Here is a 24,382-nt window from a genome sequence, read left to right on the forward strand (position 1 = left end):
CTCCGCCGCAAACAGACAGGGCATGAGCTGGGAGGAGTAGAAGTGCTGTGCTATGTGTTGGAGTGCTGAGTTGTGAGGAGGAACAGATCAGTGTGCAGAGATTCTGTGGAGGAAGGTACCAGGCTCAAGAAGCCAGAAGGAGGGGGAAAACTAGCCCAGGGGAAGAGGAGTGCAGTTGGGAGCACAGTGCCAGCAGCACATAGCTGCTTCTCATAGGGCCCCTGGGCTGGGACCCAGAGGAGTGGGTGGGCCCGGGTCCCTACTCCCTCCTCGGGGAAGATGGGGTGACTGAAGATGCCCTGACCCACTACAAGCCACCAGAGCGTGAGACCCGCTAGGGGGGAGCTGGCTGCCTGCCACAAAGTATATAGCTAAGGCTAAGCCTATTAGAAAACATAATGCCTTACTCTTTTTTGTTGTTGTTCTAGTAAATTGGTGCTTTAAAATATTTGACCATTTTTGACATTATATGACAATATTTTACCATACAGTGTCCATGGTTTTGCCTTTAAGAACGTGTAGTTTTGTTTAATGCTCAACACCTAAAACACTTTGCAGCAGCCAGAGAAGGGTAACATTTCTTCCCGTTTCATGCCTAGCCTCTATATATGATTGGGACAGGATGCACATCGTGCCTGGTTTGCAGAATCTTGGCTGTAAAATGGAAGGAGGTGAGGCATGCTTCTGCACTTCGGTCAGGGCCCTGGACCAGAAGTGACAGAATACCCTGGGGAAAGCTGTTCTTGTTGTCTTTCAGACCTGACTGATAGTAAAAGCTACTGGAAAGCCCCCAGTGAGACTTTTTCAGTTCAGTTGTTTGGACCAAAGAAGTTCAAATGAGCATTCAAACCTTTTTTTCCCCTCCTGGCTTATACAACTCTCCAAAACTTTTGACAATCCCACATCCTCACCAACAGTGGGAAAGTTTCCCTAAGGGTGCCTATATGAACTGGATTTGTTCAGTCTGTTTGTTTTGTTTGTTTTGTTTTTGGCAGAACCCTTTTCTCTGGTTGTTTCAGACAAGACTTTTATCTATACCTGTGCACAGGGTTTTGATATATACCTGTGCACAGGATACTTTACTGTGAAAAATGGGTAGCTGGAGAATGTGAAGCTGGATGCAATGCAGCCTCAAAAAACACTTTCCATCTATCACTATGGCTGCTAAACACTTGCTAATGATCCTTGATTATACTGCAGGAAGATTCAAGGTGAAGTTATGGGTCATTGTTGCCACACTCAGGTAGCCCATGAAAGCAAATTTATGTCCTTTCAGTCAACTGAATTAGCCAAAGGAATTAACTGCAAAGATGGATTTTTCCCCCCTGGATTTATAATATTGAATTAAAAGAAAATGGGAGCTACTTCTCTCTACCTTTGCTTGGAGTGTATTTCTGCTGCATATTTTATGCAGTATATTGTATAGAAGACATAAATACAACAACACAAATAAGATGAGTCAGAAAGAGGGATATGGATATAGAAAATCCTCAGAGCTTGAAGAAAATGATGATATCCTAAAGTCTCCTTTCAGGATTCTTGTGTTTTAAAGCAATCTCACAGGTGGGACTGCTCTATAGCATCCCTTGCAGGGCCAAGTGTGGTATTGCAGGTGCCCCCCACATTAAGCTGTAAATTGTGGCCATCTGCTTGGAGTAGGGAAGCCTGTGTCATAAGTTCAGCTCCAGTCTAAACTGTTAAACAAAATAACAAACGCAAAATTTGGCTGTCTTCACTTTTAAAAAAACAGACAAAACCTTGAAGGCAAGGACATAGTTGCAGTGCTTGAAAGCCAGGCCAGGACTAGTGCTAACTTTGCTGTGTCCCAGTCTCACCCCGCTCTGCCCCTAAGAGCCGCAAGCAAGCCTTCTTAACTGGCCTACTGCTCTGAGATAGGTCAACATCTCCTCCTGGCCCATCTAGGTCTCTGGAGGACTGGTTCTTCATGGTGCTTGGCCTGAACAAGTCAGGGGGTGGGGGTGTCTGGGCTCCAATGCCTCCAGCAGAGGGCACAGAAGGCCTGATAGATTCCATCGTGCACAGGTACAGATGAAGCCAGCAATAATGAGTTTAGCAGAAATCTTGTTACCTTTCATCATTAGGCAGCTAGCTAAACAAGCCCGCACCAAGCTTACCTCCGGAGAGCTAAGAGTTGATGTTAACAATCAAACTATATTTCTTTTAGATTACGTGTGATGTAGCTAATTCCATGTTTCCACACTTCAGTCGCTGTTTAACCATTTTATCAGCAGACTGGTTCCCAGTCAGTGGAAAAGTCTCAAGAATATGCAGCTCCACTATCTTTACTGTGAGCAAATATTTACACTGGGATGGCACAGGTAGGCTATTGTGAGGATCTGGGTCCCATTGTTCTAGGTGCTGTACATAAATAGATAAAAGACAATTTCTGCCAGAGTTGCAAATGCAGGAAATGAAGCAGTGAGTTCTCATTTGTGTATCTCCAGTTGCCATAGTCTAGAAAAGTAACAAGGTTACTGATACTACGAGGGGGCTTTGTTTGTAATGGGAGTTGTCATGGCCCACCAGATTTTGAGGGAGTGGTGCACAGTAAGCCTGCCCTCCGACACTGGTATTTGCATATGCCTCACCAGCTAGTCCTTTCTTGCTCCACCTCAGAACACAGATGATATAAAATGCAGTCTGCTGTACTGGGGGAAGGGCACTGTGTTGTAGTCTGACATTCATGTACATTCTTTCAGTTCTGCACAGCTGTGGGAAAGCTCTGGCCTTCACCATAAATGAGTTAGAAAATAGATGTAAGCGGGTGTAACTTACATGCCAAGGGGAAAGAAGAGTTTGTTTGGGTAAAACAGGAAGAGCATCCAAAATGAAGAGGTAGAAGGATGTAAAGTAAAGTGGACCCCTCGTCCCAACTTTATTTCATGTCTTTTTCTGTCCTCCAGTTAGATGCTGCCTGCTCCTGCTCCTACTCCTTGGTGTGTGAATTACACCCTCTTAAACCAGTTAGCTGATTCTATAATTCTTAGCAACCTCGGTCAGATTCTGACTTCAGTTATGCTGGTGTCAATTCAGAGTTCCTTGCGTTACTCCACCAAAAAGTGGTGGAGTTAGTCAGGAGTTATGCTGCTGTAATTAGAGTTAGATGCTGGTTTACAGCCTATAATTCAATACTACTATTGACACTACTGCTGAATTTGAATGTGGATGGGCACTTTGAAAACAGAGAAAGACAGAGTGCCTCCCTTCCCACTGTCAATCAACCTAAAAAGAAGACAGATGAAGAGTGGGGAAATGGCATACCAGAGATAAGTAAAGCGATCAGGGTAACAGTCACAGGTTTTATTAGTTATATGTTTACTCACTCAACTGTCTTGATTGCTCCCCTCCCTAATTCTCCCTCTACCAGTCAATCCCCACAACTTCCTCCCCCACCCACACACATCCTTCAGCCATCCCCAGCGTCAGTGCCAATGTCCTTGTATGCTTTCCCCCAACATTCAACTCACTCCCACTCCATAAACAAGCAGTTTATTCATGAGATGAATAAAATACATACATTGCTTAGCAAGCTGATTTCTTGGGGGGACCACAGAAGTGGAGTTGGCTTCAGGAGGGACTGAAGGGGAGAGAGGGTAGTTGGTTTGCAGACCAGCTCAGGAAGTGTATTCCACACACAAGAGGTAGCACTGGAAAAAAGTGTGTAAAATGGTTGAGGGACAAGAAAATGGGACAATTGAGTTGGTATTAGTAGGAGAATAGAGGCCAGCTGCAAGTATTTTTTTTAAATGCCATATAGCCTTTATCAGATAGGTTCAGACATCTAGAAAGAAATGTGCAAATTCAAGGAGGAGAATGCAGTCACATTTTAAAAGAAAATATAGCTCCCAAAATAGTGGTGTCTGTTGCATTCAATAATAGTGTTCTAGGCTGAACAGGAGACAAGGTGTAGCTGTGGACAAGGGTCCCACTGACAAGATGAAGCAGTTAAGCATGGTGTGGGGTTTCATATCAAGTTATCACTGGCTTACTCTCACGGCAGCAACCATCTAATTTTTTTTCAACCTTTTATCAAAGAGGAAGAAAAAGAAGGGAAAACAGTTAGTGTTTCATAGGTTCCAAGGCCAGAAGGGACAATTGTGAGCATCAAATCTGACCTCCAGTGTAACACAGGACATAGAACTTCCCCCAAAATAATTCCTAGAGCATGTCTTTTAGAAAAACATCCAATCTGGATTGAAAAATTGTCATTGATGGAAAATCCACTACGCTCCTTGGGAAATTGTGCCAAAGGTTATTTATTCTCATCATTAACAATTTACACCTTTGAAATGTGAAGTATTAAGTCTTTCATTTTGACAATATCCCTTGTTCCCTTTTCCTTTAGCTGGAGAGTGATTTTTTTTTTTATAGACAGAAACCCCTGTTTGAGAATCTTTTCAATAGTAGTAAAGATGGTATTAACTGTCCCCTTTGAGGAAAAGAGAAAAACATTAGCTGAGATGGTCTGGAGCTACTGCTGTCACTGAAGTCCGATCCTGGTTCCTTTAAGAAAAAACAAACGCACACATAAAAGGGGAGGTAAAAGAACATCAAAGATAGAAAATGTAGCTTCTGTCTTTGTGCTGACCCTCACTTGCAAACTTTCTCCTGGAGAAACGGGCACAGCACATGGTCTTATCAATCACGCAGACCTGACAAACATATACCAGCATTGGGTCATTTAAGGGACTGCTTTTAGCAACCTTTCTGGTCACAGGTTCACAGGAATGTTGCAAAAGCGGATGTTGTCTTCTGTATTTTTTTTTTTTTTTTAAAAGGAGAAATAAGGAGTGAAAGGAGAATGGCACAAGGCAGGCTGTAATAGCAGGAACCCCAGCCTCACATCTCAGGGGTGGTTCAGAATTTAGCTGGAATCAGTAGAGGTGAGGCTCTTATATGGGTCCCTCTCTCTGGGCCGGTCTGGTCAGGATGCTTTTCAGGATTAGGACAATGAAGGCCCACTTGGTGTCATGGTAGATCCTGGTGTCCAAGGAGACAGTGGGGTGACAGCCATGATGGTAAAGCTGGGTCCTTTCAGTCCACGTGGTCCCCGCCACACCCATTTAGTGACCCCCAGATAAGCAATGCCCCATAAGGGTTGTCAACCTCATCCATTAACAATAACCAATCAAAACACATTTCAGTGATTTCAACTATAAACACTTCCTCCCATTACTAGAAATTGTTCAGCTCGCTGCCTTGCCAATCCATGGTTTTACCAGGAGTTTTGAAGACCCCTTATACCACTTCTTTTAAGGTAAACAATCCAGTTTGAATCAGTCTGTGTCTCAACTTTTGCTGACTTTTTATAAACAATTTTATATAACAGGCTGAGTTGGACTTTTGTTATCTTGGACAAAATGTACAGGCCCCACATAACACATCTTATTTTTGTCTCTGGTTAATTAAGCATCAAGATTAAGGATCTGTCTACAGTGGGGAAATTTGAACCACTGTAATTATATCAGCACAAATCCTGAATGTAAATGTCAAATGCCAGTGCAAAGCAAGGCAATTTACTCTGACAACTTAGCAGAGTATGTTGCACCAGTGAAAATCCTGATTTCCCTTAATGCAGCACAGCTATATTATGTCTAACTGCACTGGTGCAAATTTCCCTAATGGAGCCAGACCCTCAGATCAAACCCTATGGGCTTTGGATCTAATATCAAACATTCTCTCAAAAGTGCATGCTTCTGCGTTTTAACAGACTTGTCTTGTGTCGATAATAGTCACGGTCTTTAGTATGTCTGTTTGCAGTCTTAGGAGTTAGAATCTATGAATATAACAGCATTTGAGGATAGTAAACGTAAACCATATTTGAATAATAATGATTGTGCTGTTCTAATGTTAATTAAATCTTCATAGCAGGAGCAATTACTGAGTATATCCCTTCAGGCTACAAAAACGTGTATTTCCAGATCTTGGCTATTAAGAAAAGATATAAAAGTTTGTGAGGCTTTGGGCCAGAACATGCTCCATGGGCCAAATTAAAACTGAGTAGTGCTATCGAGCCTCCCTAAAGCAGCAGCTAGCATATCTGTGTTCCAATCACAATCTGTCAGACTGTTTCCAGTTATTACAATTTTCTTGGCACCATAACCATCCATAAACCCTCCATCCCTGTGTGGAACATAGTTTTAAATTAGCTAATATTTCATTCAAGTCCTCTTAATAGCTATCACTTGTATACAAAATGAGGATCTAACATAAAACACTGACCAACATAAAACTAAATCCAGAGAAGTTTAAAATGCATAAATACAATTCTGCTCTCCTATAACTCTAGCAATGACTCATTACTCTCCCCCCTGCCTTGTTCACATATACGCCCAGGTGACATTTATTGCTTTCTTCCCTACATGTATTCAAATACTCAGAAAAGTTGAGATCATCAGTTTGGTTCCAAAAGTTGACAGCCATTTCCTGGCTGATTTTCTTATTGTGCCTTGTTGGGGGTCAACCCAGACCAGTCAAAGGTTCTGTCACTGCCTGCTCTGTAACCCTGAGTACCTCTGTGCTATACAGCTTTGGTTCAGAGCCCTAAAACCAGCAGCCTCCCAGTCCCAAGTTTTCCCAAAATCATCTCCCATGTAGAGTCCTTTCCTTCTGACTCTAGCACTCTCAGAACCTTATGAATTTGCTGCTCCCTTAAAGAGACATTACCCAGCAGCTTATTACTTAACTGGGGCTAACAAACATTCTATTGTAATTAAAGCACTGAACTGGTTTATAGTAAAAGTAAACAAGGTTATTAAAGAGTCATAGATTTAAGTGATCCCAAGTATAAAAAATAAAGCTGGAAAGGGTTACAAGCAAACAAAAGTAAAAATACGCTTCTAAGACGAAAACCTGATTTAGCAAACTAGAATCTCTTGTTCAAATAAGCCTATTTCATCAAGTATCTTTTCCAGTCTGGCTGATCAGACTCTTAGGCCATGGTCTTTCACAGAGATCAGTGTGCTCATTTCCTGTCTCCTCAAGTGATGAATGCCAAAATGCTTTTTTTCTCTCTGCTTATATTTTCTCAAAGTTCATTGACCCTGCCTCAAGAGGCAGGAAGCTTCCTCGGGGTTACAGTCTCCATCCCCCGATGAGATTGTTAAGTGGTCATCTTTCCCCATTTTCTCGCCTGATGGCTTTGTTTACCTTGTTTGTAAATGTGCTTTTTTTCTGTATTTGGTCACATCTTGCTTAATTTACATTGGAGACTCATTCAAGCAGGTACAAATACATTCCTTTTTATGTGGAAACAGACATGGCTTAGGCACTGCTTGCCAAATACTTTTTAAAAACATATTTTCCATAACATATGGATAAAGTCATTTGTGGGTTTACTGTACATACATCATGCAAGGATATTAATGATCAGTAAATTATTAGTTTTCCAATGATTTATTACAGGGGTGGCCAAACTTACTGACCTTCAGAGCCACATACGATAGTCTTGAAAAGTTTGAGAGCTGCAAGACATGCACAACCTTTACAAAAGCATTTTTAAAAATATGAATATCCTACTGACTGTTTCACAGCTAAGTACTGCTAGATCTAGAGGCTTTGTGAGTCTCCATCCTGGTTGTAAGTCTTGGAAATCCAGCTGATATGTTGCCAAAGTGGTACAGAGGAACTTGGTCAGATGTTGATTTGTGAGGACTGCACTATGTTTCAATTTTACGAACTTCAGTACAGCAATTCACAGCAGTATGCTGTTCTGAAAATTCAAATAAGTCACACACTAGGATATTTCGTTCCTGGCACTTGCTTCCAGAACTCAATTGTAGACTGTGATTTATGCATCATCTTTAGAGCCTGGTTCTCCTGGAGTTCCAATAGTTTCATTTCTACAGTAGATGGTTCCTTAACCACAGTGTTGGGAATCGGACAGCCGTCGTTGATTGCATCAACCATGAATGGGTTTACAAGAAAGGCAAAGCGGGATCTTAACTTCTGCAAGTCTTCAAACTTGGCCTGAAAGTCATCAAGCAGTTCTTGTAGTTTACATCTGTATTCCTCAAGTTTGTGATCTTCTACTTCAATTTCAGGGAATGTGTTTACCCTATTCTTGAGATGGAGAAAGTGGTTGAAGTCTCTTGACGCTATGTCTCTTTGCAGAAGCTTTAACTTCTTCTGGAAGCTGAAGACTCTCTGAGTAAGGTCAGAAATAATCTTATACTTTCCTTGGACTGCCAAATTAAGAGTTTGCAAATTCTGCATAATATCAGTGAAAAACATCAGATCCTGCATCCATTACTCATCTTCCAGTTGTGGATAGGACCTGTCCTTTTCTTAAAGGAAAGCATTGATGGGCTCCAACAGTTCCATAAACCTGTTTAAGACATTGCTAGTTGATAACCATCTCACAATACAGTAGAAAGAGACATTGTTAGGTTTGTCTTCAAAATCCAGTTCTTTGACAAAATTTTTGAACTGTTGATGAGTCTTCCCATTTGAATGGATAAAATTGACCATTTCTGTGACCATTTTTGTAACATTTTCATACTTGAAGTATTTGCCTGCGAGATGTTCACGATGGATGATGCAATGAAGAGGGAGAAACACCAGAAATTTGGGGTCGCTTTACAAGAGTCTCATAAGGCCTTCTTTTTTCCCCACCATTGCAGATGCTCCATCCATTGCAACACTAACAAGTTTATCCAACGGTACATTGGCATTTGTCAATGCTTTGTCAAGTGCATTCTTTACATCAACACCATGGGTTGTTTCTTTTAGCGCCACTAAGTCCAACATTTCTTCTTTCACAATTACATCTGCAGACACATAGTGAACAAAATATCACTAGTTGTGGTTTATCTTGTATAACTGTGGATTCGTCAAAAGCTAGGCTGAATGCTAGAGAATTCTTTAGATCATTTTGCATTTTGCTTACAACATCAGCACTGATCTGGGAAATACACCTCTCTCTTTAGTGTGGCACAAAGTTGGAATTTGCTTCATTGATCGTTGAAATTTTGTGTTACTTGGATCTAAAATTGCGATCACTTCTGCAATATTCTTCTTTACAAATTCTCCATCACAATATGAACATTTAGCATGAACAATATTCCATGACATAACAAAATTAGCTTCGTCATTGTGTCAGCTTCTTTACTGAATGCTGAAAGTAGTGCCTGTTGACTCTTTAGGCATAATTTTAATGCAGTTAGCTTGTTTTTCCTTAATTCTGATTCAGGAGGTTATTTAGAGGAAAATTTATTGTGATTTGTTTTGTAGTGATGTTTCAAGTTGCTTGCTTTGTAGTGAGTGAGTGATGTATTGCAGATAAGGCACAGGGTTTTCCATTTTTAACAGTGAATGCAAAATCTTCTTCCCATTTTGACCTAAAACTTTGCTTTTCTTCTTCAAACTTGCGTTTCTTACAACGTGAAGATGTCATTGTCATCCATTAAATTAGCGTAGGGTTAACACTTACATCTAAAAAAATTCAAATGTGACTTATGAATGGTAAACACAACCTGTATTCTTCTAAATGAAGGGAGAGCCTGAGCACACGAGGTCCACACAGCATGTCTAAATACAAAATGATGCAACTTCCTGATATAATGAGCATATCTGAACTTCACTTGGTCTCATTATCTGCCTACCAGACTGGCGGGGGGGAGTAGTAGGGGATGGATCTTGGGGCTTCTGCCCTGTTGTGAGGAGGGGGGTCATGGGGCTTCAGCCCTTCAGGAGGCACCTGCTGGGATCGGGGCTTCTGTTCCCTCCCCCACTTCAGCCTGCCGAGTTTTGCCGCTTGGCTTCCCCTCCCTCACCCAGTCAGCCCAGTTTCCTTTGCCACTTGGCTTCCCTCCCCACAGTCAGGTTTCACTGCCTTCCTGCCTCCCCCACTTACAAGAGCTGTTATCTGAACTGAAGCAGTCACATTCAGAGAGTCAGCGCAGGGGCAGAACAAAGCAGGCTAAGGAAGGAATCCTCAACCTTAGAGCCAAATGAGCTCCCCAGCTCAATCTCCTCTCCAAGTGGCCAGTCACTGACTCCTCCCCTTGGTGCTTCATCCTCCCACCACTGAAAAGAGCTGGCCTCTGATTGTCCCCTCTTAGCTCCTGCTTCCAGCAGCAACGCAGGCAATTACTGAAGTGGTGGGATGACTTGTGGTGGTGAGGGGTGTCTTGGGGCTTCTACTCCGGCCAGGGCTTCTGCCAGGGCTTTGTTCTGTTTATTAGAACCTCAATGGTCAGTCATGGGTTTTGCAAAATGAAAATGGTTTAGAGGCAGATACCAAGGAATGGGGAGAAATGGAAGTGGGTGTCAGATAACTGTCTGCAGTTTGGACCCGTCTCTGTTAACAAGTGTTTGTTAAAATATGTTTACTTCCCGTTTTATAAACTTGTATTGCTCATTGCAGTGGGGAAGCCTACAGTAATGTGCGCTCCTGACCTTCCCAGATGAAGTAGTTGAGGAGTGCCCTTTTTGTTTTCAAATTAAATGAATGACTCACTGTTCCATTTAAAGTAAGTCCTATTGATCCATTCTAGTGTGTGCCCTGCTGAGTTGTGTGGCAGGACCCTTTGCACTGTGTTTAAAAATATACATACTTAAATCCTCCTCAGAAAGAAACAACCAGCCTCACCGCATTCCCCCACTGTTACAACACATCTGCATTGGCAAGCTGTCAAATCCTCTGTTCCTGACATTAATTGGATCATCCACTGAATGGGGGAACTAATGGAAAATGTAATGAGAGGAGAGGACTGGAGGAGAATAACTGTTAGCCTGCCCATATCAATGATGAAAGGGACAGCTGAAGAGTCATCCTTTATCCCATAAAAACAGATGGCATCAAAGCCCATATGTGATGGATACAGCCAGACTGCCTATGCTCACCTCTAAGCTCTTAGGGCAGCCTGAAAAATCAAACCCCAGAGTATCAACAATAAAGCACACTTCCTGGCAGGGTGAGTCACTCAGTAGAAAGCAATTATCAACTGATTTTAAGTGGAAGCCTGCTGCTTTCTTAAATGACCTACTATACAGAGGGAATTTTATGACAGGGTACAATCAAAACATTAAAAAAGAAACAAAGACAGACTTCTTGATTTCTGCTTTTACTAGTTTCAGGGCAGCGAAGAAAATAAGTCTGAGTACCCCATCAACAGCAGATGGATGCAGAAAGAATTACATTTTAGCTGTCAGGTTTAACCTGACATATTAAAAAAGAAATAATGGGGGGAAATCTACCTCTCTCTGATGATTTTAGCACTTGTAGAGAGGATTGGTACCCCGGGAACTCACAGCTTCTGATTTCTGGCTAAAATGATGTGGATTGCTTTTTGCTATACTATTGCCTGGAAGTCAACTACTTTACCAATAGATTTTATATAGGGTGTTTCTGAAAATACATTAGCATGTAACACATCATGCATGTTAATGGCAGAATCATTATTAGATCTAGGGTAGATCCATCATTGGTGGTCAAAAGGGCCACTTAACCTTGTTTAGAGGGTTCCTTGGTCTTCCCAATAGTGATTTAGTTTGAGTTGGTCCTGCTTTGAGCAGGGGATTGGACTAGATGACCTCCTGATGTCCCTTCCAACCCTAATCTTCTATGATTCTATGAATAGGAATTTATACTGGCAAGGCGACACATCTGCTTTAAATCAAAATTTGGGGAAAGTGGGGCCTAGATTGTTTGAAAATGGGGAATTTTTGCTTCACTTCTATTTCAAATCCTCCTGTTTCATATTTATAGGAAAGGATAGAAGGAATTACATGTGACAGATGCTAATCATGCTGCTTAATGCATCAAGTGGAAGTACTCAGATACTGCAGTGTGGGTGCTGTGACAAAAATTGCAATCCCATGCTATCTCTTTGGGGATCATATTGCATTACGGTTATGAATGGTTTCTGTATGATTGTGTTTTACTTCATGGGAGAGGATGATCGCAGCTCCTTCAGGAATGAAAACAATGGGGGGCAATTAAGGTGAAGCACTCAGGTTGCAAACACCCCCAGAGAGCTATCACCCCCTTGGAAGGCTTGCATATACTGGGTTTTCAGAGACCAAGAGACAAAGAAAGGGCTTTGGGTATAAAAAGACTGCATTTAAATCGAGTCAAGGCCTTCTGATCCAGCAACTAGACAGAAACGTCTGTTCAATGGGGGGCCCAAACCCCATTTATGCTGAAGAGTTGGAAGGACTTTGAACTGCTAGGGCCCCATAAAAATGATGTGTGAGCTCTGGTAAACTTTTAGTGTGTGTGTATATGTATGTATGTGTGTGTGTATATATATATAAAGAACTTTTATTGTTTTTATGTTTTCTCAGTAATGCTTTTACCTTAAGAATTAACATTACTTAGCAAGAGCTGTGTGGTAACTTGTAACTACTGACAATACAATATTCATACCTTTGGAGAGAAAGCAAAGCACAGGTGCTGGCCTGTATTTAGATTCAATTGCTGGGGATATCACAGTAAAATGCAGAGAGCTGTGAGGCCTTAAAATGCCTGGTCAGGTGTGAATGAGATGTGGTGGGTGGGAACCAGAAACTTTTAGTGTGTGCCCTTGAGGACCACAGAGGGGGAATACAGTTGCAGTTACCCTGGAAACTGTGACAGGTACAATATAAGAACCTGAATAGAATCCTAAATTAAATACAAATGATAACATAAGATTGAAACAAAAGAGCAGAATTAAAAAAAAAATCTATTTAAACAGAAATACCAACATGCAATAAGTTGGATAGTCCAACGAATATTCATGCAAATATATTTACTATAAGACAAGACCTATGGATCAGTAATCATAAGATTAATGTATGGGAAATTAATTACCAAAATAGACAAATTGTCAGCTGACCACTGTTCCCTAACACAGTTGTATAAAATTCAACCATCCATTTTTTCTCATTTGAAAGACATTGTTCCAGTCTGATATAATTATTTTTATTACTAGTGCTGGCAAACTATCTGCTAAGATTTTGGTGAGGTTATTTATTATCATCTGTCTTCAGGAGTAACAAATCTGAAAATTATATATAAAAAAGAAAGCTCTGATATGCAGTATGTAGGCGATGGATAAAATTTCAAACTTAGGTGCAGCAGTTAAAAATTAGTAGAAACAGAAAGAATGCTGGCAACGAGGGCGTGGACACCAATATTGCTTTTATGCAATATGAAATACTGACTGAGGCTTACGCCAAGGATACGGATTTAAGATGCTTATTGTTTTACTCCACACTGAGTACTAGACATTAGTGTCAAGGTTGCCTTGGAGATCTATTTGCCAGCCGAGGAGTCTCTGAAATCTGCCTGCAACAGATTTTTCTAAAAGCTTGTATGTGAAAGAGGGAAAAAGAGAGCATATCTGGTGAATCAGTTCACATGTGTCATCAATGTCAGTTATCTTTTAACTAGTAAGTCTCCTTAAAGACTTCATTGGCTAACATGTGGGAAAAAGTCACAAATGTATTTAAGCTAAATTTCACTAGCAGGTCACCACAAAAGAAATAAATTAGTTGAATATTAAATCGTTTGGGTTTTGTAATTCTGGCTTTAAAAAATGTATTCTTAAAATATGATTTTTAATATATTTTATACTGTGTGTTTTATGCGAACTTGTTACTGTAGCAAATAAATACTGTTAGTGAGAGGTAAAGAGACCCTACATGGTTTGGTTTGCAAGGGGCTTTTTAACTAATTTATTGAGGCTTCAGCTTGAAAGGGGTGGCAAATTGAACCGCCATGTGGAACTTTCCTCACCCATACTGGTCTGGAGTGCTCCTTAACTGAATTCTGGGGGTTGTGTTTGTGACTGTTTGTCAGGGTAGCCAGGACTGTGTGTCACCTTGTTACCACCTACCTCCAGCATGTGGTAGCTAGGTGTTAGTTCCCTCATGCCACCAGCCCTTCAGCCACTAAAGCACTACCCCCTGGGCTATGCCAGCCCTGTCTTTGCCTTGCAAGTTAAGAATTAATGTGCCCCAGTCCCCAAGTCCCTTTGAAGTGTGATATCCAGCCCCTGACACTGCTACTTACAGAAATCCCAGACCCTTTCCTTCCAAGGAATAAGTGTACCCCACCTAGCAATTTTTACCTTAAATCACTGCTCTTGTATAAACACACAACACTTGTGAGCACTTACAATAAAACGAAAGAAGGTTTATTTAAAAAAGAATAGAGCGTCCACTAGAAACAAGTGGTTACAATACAAACCAAAATCTGAAAACGTGAATTAGGGCCTACGCCTATTAATAGTTAACTTTCCTGTCAAACAAAGTAGGTTTTTCCTCAAACATTCAGTCTGTTGCAGGGCTGGCTGGCTTCACAGGAACCAAGATCCAGTCTTTCATGAGACACCCATGCTCAATAAGATGTCTCCTTAGTGATGGATTCAGAGTGTCTTTCTCCACACTATGGTATACTGAATCAATCTTTTGTCTTTATTCATGGACAGAGTGATCCCTTTTTTACCTCCACGTGGTTTCAATGTTGATAGTTTATCTTTGATGGTTTTCCACTGACTTTCCTGGGTTGGTGCAACAGTGGACAATACTTTACATAATCAGCTCACCAGGGAGGGGTCACAAATTCCTCCAACTTGAATGGGCCAGCACCAAGATTCATGACTCCCTAGTGGCTGACTTACACTCCAAGACCATAAAGGCATAATTCTCAATATAGTTATATTATTCCTTAAATAGTATCAATGTACACAGCTTGCAATGATTGAGTATGAATAATTTACAAGTGTCCTTTGGAGACCTCACATGCTACCCTTCAGGGATAAATACCATGTAAGTGGTGTACTAGGTGTAGTGAGTTTGTCAGGTCTGAGACAGGTGTTGCTTGTAAAGAACCACAAATCCTTTGCACTAATGGGCTTCTGTGTCACAGTGTTCTGTATTGGGAATAGGTGACCCTTCCCAGGGCTTCTGGGATATCTCACCATCTTTCACCATCTGGACAACTGCTCATTAAGGGCTACTTCCCCATCCCCAACACCTATTTCATAGAGTGTAAGCCAGATGGGACCATTAGATCATCTAGTCTGACCTCCTGTATAACACAGGCCATAGAACTTCACCCAGCTTCCCCTGTGTTGAGCCCAATAACTTGGATGAGATTAAATCAGTCTCAGGAGACAAAACTGTTTTGTGCCACAGGCAGAGAACAGGGAGACTGCGGTACCACCACAATGAAATTGGAAAGGATCTTCAGGTGCCAGGAGCTGGTCTGAGCACTTTCGCCTTAGGATGATGGGCCTGGGGTGTCTGCAGATATTTCTTCACCTGCAGAAGATGAGTGCTGGGCTGAGGCAAGGACAGACAGTGCTTCGTAATCCATAGCACAGTAGCATCAGTAGGTGCTAGTTTCCTATCTACTAGTTTTGGGTTTGAGAAGCACTATCTGCCCCTGCCTCTCACAGCTGGCTGCAGTGAGGAAAGTGTTGTGTTTCCTCTCTTCCACGATCCTATGCGTGGGCAGGCCACTTTCTGATCCCCAAAAGACCCCCCTCATTTAAGCTAATTTCAGGATTCTCACCAAACACAGCCCTACTAATGTGTGTCTAACTGGCAATCTTAACATCTATTTTTAATCAATCTAGGATAGTGTTCTGTCTCAGCAATCCATTGTTAATGTTTCCCCTGCTAGGCTCCTGACACCAATGGGAATGAAAAGCATATTTGAACATTATGTAGAGTCAATATCTGGATTTCTTGGCATTTGAAGGGTTATAGAGGAATGCTAAAGTCCACTTAAAACCAAATCGTGGTAGTGTAGGTGAATTTACCCTCAGTCTTATTTTATATTGCATGTATATTTAATTAATATTTAGTGCAAAGGTGATGGAAAGCAAGAGAGATCTCCCCAGCTGGGAACTCCACCAGTGTGAGGAGTACCTAGCTGGCTGCTACTCCAACCTTCATGCTCCCACTGCACTGTCTATTATCAGCTGGTGAGTGGTCCTATCGGCCAATATCTCTGTGGTCTGTGCCATTCAAGGTGCTTGAGCATCTCATTCTTCAGTGTATCTTCCCAGAAGTGAAGCCAATACTTAGCATTGAGCAAGCTTGCTTTAGGAGAGGCTGGAGCACCTGTGATCAAGTGTGAGTTTTAACAATATTAATCAAAAGGTTTCCAGAAAAGCCTGAAGACAGGAGCCATATTTCTGGACTTAACAGTAGCATATATGACATGGTCAGGCACGTGGGACTCTTAGTCAAATTGTCAAGAGCATTCCCAATATGGGTAGTCAATATCATTGACCTTATTCTCCACAACAGACATTTCCAAGTGCACATGGGAGACAGAATTAGAATGGGAAGAAGACCAAACCTATGGTCTACCCCAAGGCTCTCTGCTGTCACCAATGCTTTTCAAACTGTACACTAATGACCTTGCACTCATCCAGTCCCGCAAGCTCATATATGTATATGACATTTGCTTAGGCATCCAAGCATGGTCATTCCCAGAAATTGAAGACACCCTAAACACTGACTTGATTAAGGTGGACGAATAATGTAGTTGGTGGCATTTGCAACCAAGTGTGACCAAGACAGTTTCAAGTGTGTTCCATCATTACAACACCAGGGCAGACCAAGACCTGAATTTCTTTCTCAATGGACATCACTTGAAACACAATCCCACCCAGTCTACCTCTGAGTAACTCTAGACATAGATCTCACATATCTTAACCACCTGAGGAAAACTGGGGCTAAGATGAAGACATGTAACAATCTTCTAAGAAAGTTGGCTAGCACTTCATGGGAAGCTAACACTCAAACTCTCCAATCATTTGGTTTAGCCCTCTGTTACTGCAGAATACTGTGCTCTGGTCTGGCTCCATTCATCTCATGTCAAGTTGGTTGACACACAACTATATTGAACCACGTGCATCGTAACTGGGACAATTCAACCCACACTAAAACCATGGCCCCCCAAGTTAAGCAACATCACTTCTCCACAGGTACATTGGGAGGATGCTAAAGCCAGAATGGTTGAGAAAATCAGGGCAAACCCGAGCTTACCACTATACATAGACCTCTTCAACCACCAAAGAGCACACTTGTCAGCGAGGCACTCACTGTGGGCCCATTTGCCCTGCCTAGATTTCTCTGCGATGTTGATGTGGCGTGAAGAATAGTCTGCAGCTGACATCGGAAACCGGTCTCTCATAATTGCCTCGATCATGCGTATACCCAGCTTTCCCACACTGCACAATTTTCGAATGGGCCAGGGTGAATGTGCAGTCAGCCTTCACACTTGGGGCCAATGAGAAGATCCCATATGCAGCCTTGGCCACAGACAGGCAATGTGACACATCACTGATGACTGCCCTCTGACCAGATTTGATGACTGTCCGAGTGCTCTGCACTTTCAATGATAAGGCTGAAAAATGATCCTCCGGGGAACATAGCAAGCTGGTGTCATGAAGAACAGCCCTGAGTTCAGTGTGGAACCAGCTCAAGGGAAAAAAGAGTCCAACTGGCTCCACACACACCCCCCTCACCCCCCATACTGACCACCACCCTCCAGGCTGAGTCTAGCAGCAAGGGGGCCCAGCAAAGAATTTTGCAAATGTCAGCAATTCTGTATTGAGATGATTTCTCTCCCTATTTACTTCCCCATGCCATCTCTGCAGCTCCTTTTTTGGGGCAACCCTCCTTCTAGCCAAGCCATCTGCTTTGAACGTTGAACAAGATTTCAGTTCAATCCCCCACTTGGCCCTGGAGTTCCCTAGTTATTGCTGTCGTTGGAACCAAGGAACAGCATGGTGGAATGCATTTATAAAACCAGTACTGTCTCTGATGGATGGTAGTAGAATGACTTAGCCAACATTATTATTATTTGCATTACAGCAATGCCTAGGGACCAATTAAAGACTAGGCTCCATTGTGCCAGTAGCTGCAACAACACAGAGCAGCAGATGGCTCCTGCCCCAAAGAATTTATGTTCCAAATAGCCAAGGTATAGGAAGCAAGGTAGGGAAAGGAATTTAACCCACAAGCAACGTGGTGGTCTGCAAGTGTCATGTGCATTCCACAATTATTTTCGTGGGGTGGGAGGGCAGGATTGGTGGCAGTTTTTTTGGCTGTGTGAGTGTGTTTTAATTCTTATGTTGGATTTATTGAGGAGGGATTTAACTAAAGGGACAGCCAAAAGGAAGGAGAGGGGACACTGATGGGTGGGAGATCAGAGAGGTAAGATGGGGACAAAAGGGTGGGAAAGAAGGAGGCAAGCAAAGAGGACAGGTGGAGTGAGGCTGATGTGAAGAAATTCTGTGTGCGCCTACCCTCACCGCCTGCCACAATCAGCTCAAAGGAGAGAATGTCCAGAGAGAAACATGTAGAAGACTGTGATGACATCATCAGTATCTTCTTGAACTGCTTTTGCTAGCTAGTGATAGGGATGGTTTAGTGGGTTGGCTGCTGTTATGGAACTAAGGCAATCTGGGGTCAACTCCTATCTCAGCCTTGGGCTTTGTGTTATCAGTTCCTATCTGTGAAGTGGGGATAATAGATCCTATCTCACAGGAAGCTGTGTTGTGAGGATAAAATCCATTCATAACTGTGAGGCCCTAAAATAGAAGACAGTGAGGATGGTGTGGATTCACACTGAGAGTTAAATTATATTTATGTGAAATTCTGAAATCTGTCTACTCTGAAGTCCCATGTATTTTATACTAGGAATGTTTGTGAGCAAATGTATGAGAATTCAGTTTCAAACAGCTGGTTAACAGCTGATTGACACTTTCTCACCCCTTTAGCTACCTCCCATTGGAATAAAGCTAAATGGTGTTTTGAGCAGGATGGTTACACAGGGTTTGAGCAGATATGCTAGTTAACGGCGCATCTTTCCGCCATCCCTCATTCTCTCTCCACCTGGCACACAAAATACACACGCCGCAAGATTCTCCACCTTCTGTTGAGGTGAGAGGGTCACAACCCTCTGGTCAGAGATGCATTTTTGGTGCCCGCGGTCAGGGCTGATCAAATGAACGTTCCGGAGGTGACAGGGATGCAGTCACTCCTCCTGGAAGTGGGAACTGGAGTCCTGGAGACACTCATAGACTCTCAGGTCAATATGATCATCTAGTCTGACCTCCTGCACAACGCAGGCCACAGAACCTCACCCATCCACTCCTGTAATAGACCCCTAACTTATGACTGAGTTATTAAAGTTCTCAAATCATGATTTAAAGACACTGTCTCTGTTCATCTTGATGGAGAGAAAAGATTCTAACTTATACAGAGCATTAACAGAATTATCAACCTCTGTCTCTGTTCCTCCCTAGAAAGAGATGGCTGTAATGCTGATGTAAAGTGAAAAAAAATGAATTGTTTGGGGCTCCAGGCATTTATCAGATATTTGGGGAAGGCTATAAATGTTGCCATAGCAGATAACATAGGTGGGGGAGAAGAAATCAGTAATTGTTGTACATCTTCTCTCTTCAGTTCTTTCTTATCCTACTGCCTTAAGGTTTTAGCATCCAATCCTGCTTCTCTTAAAGTCAATAGTTTTGCCATTGACTTCAAAGGGATAAGGATCCAGCCCTTAATTTCTATTTCATCTTATATCCTCACCCTAAGCACCATTGTCTGCTTTGCTAATGAACTTTCCTAACTCATTATTTGTTCAAGCACAAGTAATTACTCCACCTTTGTTCTATGTAGTAAAATAAATGGAAAAATCCAGCCAAATAATTGATAAATATGGCCTGTGCTATTTATAGCCTCTCTGGAAGCGGTGAGGAGTGAGAAGGCGGCTGTCATTGCTGAAGCGTGAAAAGCTTCAGCCTAGGCAATCTGAGAATGCAAACATGCTTCTCAGTGGGAGTTAGGGGTGCATTGGCTTTCTTTCCAGAAAAAGAAATTAAAGCTTACTTTGTTCAGCCGTTGCCTTTGGACCATCTAAAATAAAACCCCTTTGCACTGATTCTTATATAGCTCAGCTCCTACCACCTTGAAGGAAACCAATCTAAGTAAAACACGAGCCCCTTGCCAAGATGCAGCATCAGAAAAAAAAAGCAATTTTTCATAAGTTGGAAACTTCTGCAGTGTTCCCTTCAATGCATTTTCTTTTCTAGTCTAACAGCTGAACAACCTCAAGGTATATACAAGTGGGGTTGTATGTACTGTGTGGACCACCAGGTACACCAGGGATAATTGCAGACACACTATGCTGCAAGGCAAAATTAGGTGGGTTCCATGGAGATACCAGCGTTCTGGGCTCCCTCTAGGGCCAAATAAACTGTATGAAACATCCCCTCCTGTTTTCAGTAGTGGCTAGGATTTTCAAAATGGCCGAAGGGAGGGAGGTATTCCTACTGCAACTCCCGCAGGCCCTTTGCAAATCTCAGCCATTATGATTGTTGTTCTTTTTCAGCCATGGAACTCTTTGCAAGGCTTCTGACTGACTCCCATCCTACTGTACTCAGATAAAGGTATACAAACTCTCCTTTTTCTCAGAGCCCAGCCTCCAACACCCACCTCATGTTGGAAAAAAAAGAAATCATACATAGGCTCAATTATCTGCCCAGAAGAGCTGAAAAAGAAATGCACCTTTTGGGTCTGGATTTTAATTTGGAACAGCACTTAGATATCACAATGATAGGCACTTTTAAAATCTTAAGCAGCAGAAGAGAGAATCCTACTACAGCAGTGGTTCTCAAGTTGTGATCTATGAAGCACTCCCTAGCAAACTACAGAGAACAGGTTGGTCACATGACACTGGTTCTCCTCCTTGTTTCTAGCCACTATATTGCTTTAGTATACAGGTAAAAATATATTATATTCTTTATTAATATAGCTCTTCCATATTAACAATTGATGCAGTTACCATAGGAATGTCATGAGAGGGGAAATGATTCATACAGTTGTAATGGGAGAAGGGCCTGAGAAAATGTACTCTGAAGACACGCTCACACTATGAAAAAGGTTGAGTGTATCTATGCTACAGGTTTATTAAACAGATATCTGGCTCAACCCTGCAGCGACTGAAGCTAATGGGAGAGATACCATTGACCTTAATGGGTGTCGGATGAAGGCCATCATTTTGGTAACATAAACAGTTTCCCCAACTTATCCTTACACAAGCTCTTATCCAACCTACTTAAACTCCTCTCCCACTGATATGTGCATGTACTTCCCATTAACATTGGCATAGGGTAGGAAAGGTGACTGAGCAAAGACTACATCCTCCAGACTGATACTTAGTACAAGTTTCCTTCTAACCCCTCCCCTCCCCAGCTGGGACATCAGCCCTGTATTTATGGTTATTACAGCAGGCATTTTAAAAAAAATAATTCTAAATGCTTTTTACTCAACCACTTCCTTGGGCTGTGCTCTGCTCCTGAGTTGGGAGAGAGAAGTGTTCTTGTATTCAATGAATTCTTAAGAGCTACTCATGTTTGAGATATAAGGGAGGACACAACTCTTGGTGGACATTGGACCAAAAATATATCGCTGAGCCAGCACTGAATATAATATATCCTGATCTCCCAACCAGTATAATTTGCAGGGGGGGGGGGGGAGAAGAGAGGAGGGAAGAATTCCATACTCGGGAGGAAAGAACACTAACATCTTTCCTTTTCTCCTCCACATAAACATCAAAGATTTATTCAGCTCTCATCACAACCTCCTAAAATAGGGTCCGATCCCTCAACTATTGAAGTCAGTGGGTGTTTTGAAATGGCAAATCAAGTCAAATGGCAAATCAAATCAAGTCAGGAGAGTTTCGAAATAATTTTAAATGCTTCACTACACACCAACGTCAGCTTCCTTCAGCTGCAGGCATCTTGAACATTGGATGGTGCACCTTTGTGGCAAGAGTACAGGTACTCACCTGCATAACCTGCTGTAGACACAGTTTAAGATGTCTGATGCCACAAGCGAAATTCCAAACTATGAGGGTTTTAAGACAATCCTAGTCACCAGGAATCCTCCACCATGTGTGGCTTCTCCCAGTTCCTTCATTTTGTCTTTGACTCCATCTCTGCAGGCTCAGGTCCTTCTAAGTAAACACATGAATAATTGCTTCTGCTGTAGGCTTGCCACTTGAGGAATGGTGCAGGGTCAGCATGAGGCACTGTGGGATGACTGGGATGCTTCAGAGGGGGAAGTAAAAGTGCAAGGCCGCACAGTGTAGCAGAGCCAATAACAGAATGAGAGTGTGTATGTACGTGTGTGTGTGTGTATGTGCATGTGCTCACTCACTCACTCTTTTTTGGGAATGACCTTGTTCCATAGTTTACAATGTCCTCATTCCTAGCATGTTCTCATATAAACATTCTCATAAATTCTGGACAGAATAACTCCAAAAAAATAACCATCCAACTACTCCAAGACAGTCAAAGGCACCAGACCTGGTGTGGGTCTTGCTAAATGAAACAAACTTTAAGCAGCTGTGCCAAATAGTCTGAGATACAATGGTCCCTCGAAAAAAAGTTAGAACAATTTTCAAACAGTGCAACATGTGTAATTTTTCAAGATATTATACCTAATAAATGTCTTGGCAATTTTCCTCCTTTCCCTCTCCCTGGACCAGCTTTAAAAAAAAAAAAAAAAAAAAAAAAAGGCTTCTGCCAGAAGTGTGCATATGAGAAATTTCAGACAGGTCAGTTGAATTTTGGCCAAGTTAGGGTGGAGTAGAAAATGACGTTTAACTTACACAAGTTTTACTATGGAGAAACTACCATCTCTGCATAATAAGGCACAAAAGAACCTGGTTTATGTGACATTGAACATGGGATCTGAAAGGAAAGCTAATGAAATGTGGATGTTGGAACACTTACAATATTTCTGAAACAGCTGGCAAGCAAGAGTAGGAAAGAAATAGTTTTATTAAAAAATGAAAGTTATATTTCAGATAATCTTGCCACAAGGGAAGGATTCAACAAGTTGTATAATGTATTTTTGCAGACCTGTGGCTAGCCAAAAAAAGTCTCTGAAATTTCCATTGTATCTAGTTAGCAGAGCTATGAGGAACTTTTGTTTAAAATAAAGCCTATGAAACGATGCAAAATTCATAGACAAAATAGAAAAAGATCTATTTGCTCATACAGTCCATCCGTCTGCCAATGCATGATTATTTCACACAGGAAATTTTCTAGCACTTTTGCTCTGTCTTGTTTTAAAAATTTCAAGCAATATAGCTTTTACCAGCTCCGTATGCAAATTACTCCAACTGGCTTTTTTTAATATCCAGTCTGATTTTTCTAAATCTTATCCATCTCTCTTTGGTTTCTACATCCTTTCAGATAGCTGTGTCTTGGTACATTTCCCCCATTTGTCATTGCTTAATTAAATGATTCATCTCTAACTTTAATAATTCCCCAGCCACAGAATTGTGACTTCACTCTCTGAAATTTGTTGACATCTTTCTGTTTACAAGGTGTGCAAACAAAATACTGTACTTCTGGAGAAGTTGCATGACAAACATAAAGAAGAGGACTGCCATCTTCCTGTTGTGTAAAATGTCTTTGCACATATAGCCCACATTTGCACTGGCCTTTTTAGATGCCATACAACATTTCACTATCATCCACAGGTCTCAGTCAACATTACTGACTCCCAGATTTCTCTTTCTTCCCACTCAATGTGTGTTATGGATTATTAACTAATTGTATTAGCTTTGCTATTTTCTGTCCATACATCTAATCTCTCTAGGTCCCTTATATTATGTCATTCTACTTAATGGTGTTTGCAATTCCTCCCAACTTAGTATCATATGCAAATTTCACTAACGTTCTATTTACTTGCTCTTCCAGCTCATTAATGAAGATGTTAAACGAGATTAGTCTTAATGCCTATGCCAGAAGTATCCTACTAGTTCACCTCTCTACAACTCAATAATTTGATACATGTCAGTATCCTTTGTTTACAATCTTTTCAGCAATTTTCAATCCATATGATAATTTAAGAGGGTCTTGAATGGAAACTAATTGTTCAATTAATATCTTGCGAAACACAGTATTAAATACTTAACTAAAAACCAGATATGCAACTTCTGCTTCTATCCGGTCTTCCAGTGGTTTGGTGATTTAAAATAAAACAGTCAATTTTGTTTGGCAAGATTTGTTCTCGGTCTGTGCTACTTATTGCACGTGGTTCACTTGGACCAGATTTTGTTACCTTTACTCATGTTAAAAACAACCTTATTCCATGAGCAGTTCCATAAAAATCAATGACACTATTTGTGAAATAAAGAACTACTCATGAATAAGGGTGGAAGAATCTGGTCCTATATCTTTAGTGGGGTTCTTTCTGTGTATTTGACTTAATTGTTTTATTATGGATAAAGTTAAAACTTGGGGATGATGTTTGCTAGGATTTTTTTTCTTTCCTTTTTTGAAGATTAGTATTATATTTGCTTTTGTCCGATATTTCACCTCTTTTC

The 24,382-nt window shown here is 41.5% G+C and overlaps 1 long non-coding RNA gene across 1 annotated transcript; it reads left to right on the top strand.

The window, feature by feature from the left end:
- Nucleotides 1-27: 27 nt before the first annotated feature.
- Nucleotides 28-24,157, top strand: LOC137163360 (uncharacterized). The gene is made up of 4 exons (XR_010922698.1): nt 28-115; nt 600-671; nt 23,754-23,852; nt 23,982-24,157. It is a non-coding gene; the product is annotated as an uncharacterized lncRNA (long non-coding RNA).
- The last annotated feature ends 225 nt before the right edge of the window (nt 24,158-24,382 follow it).

Source organism: Emydura macquarii, unplaced genomic scaffold (assembly GCF_026122565.2).
Source record: "Emydura macquarii macquarii isolate MOO-44397 ecotype Brisbane River unplaced genomic scaffold, CSIRO-AGI_Emac_v2 contig_2531, whole genome shotgun sequence".
In the NCBI taxonomy this organism is placed as follows: domain Eukaryota; kingdom Metazoa; phylum Chordata; order Testudines; family Chelidae; genus Emydura; species Emydura macquarii.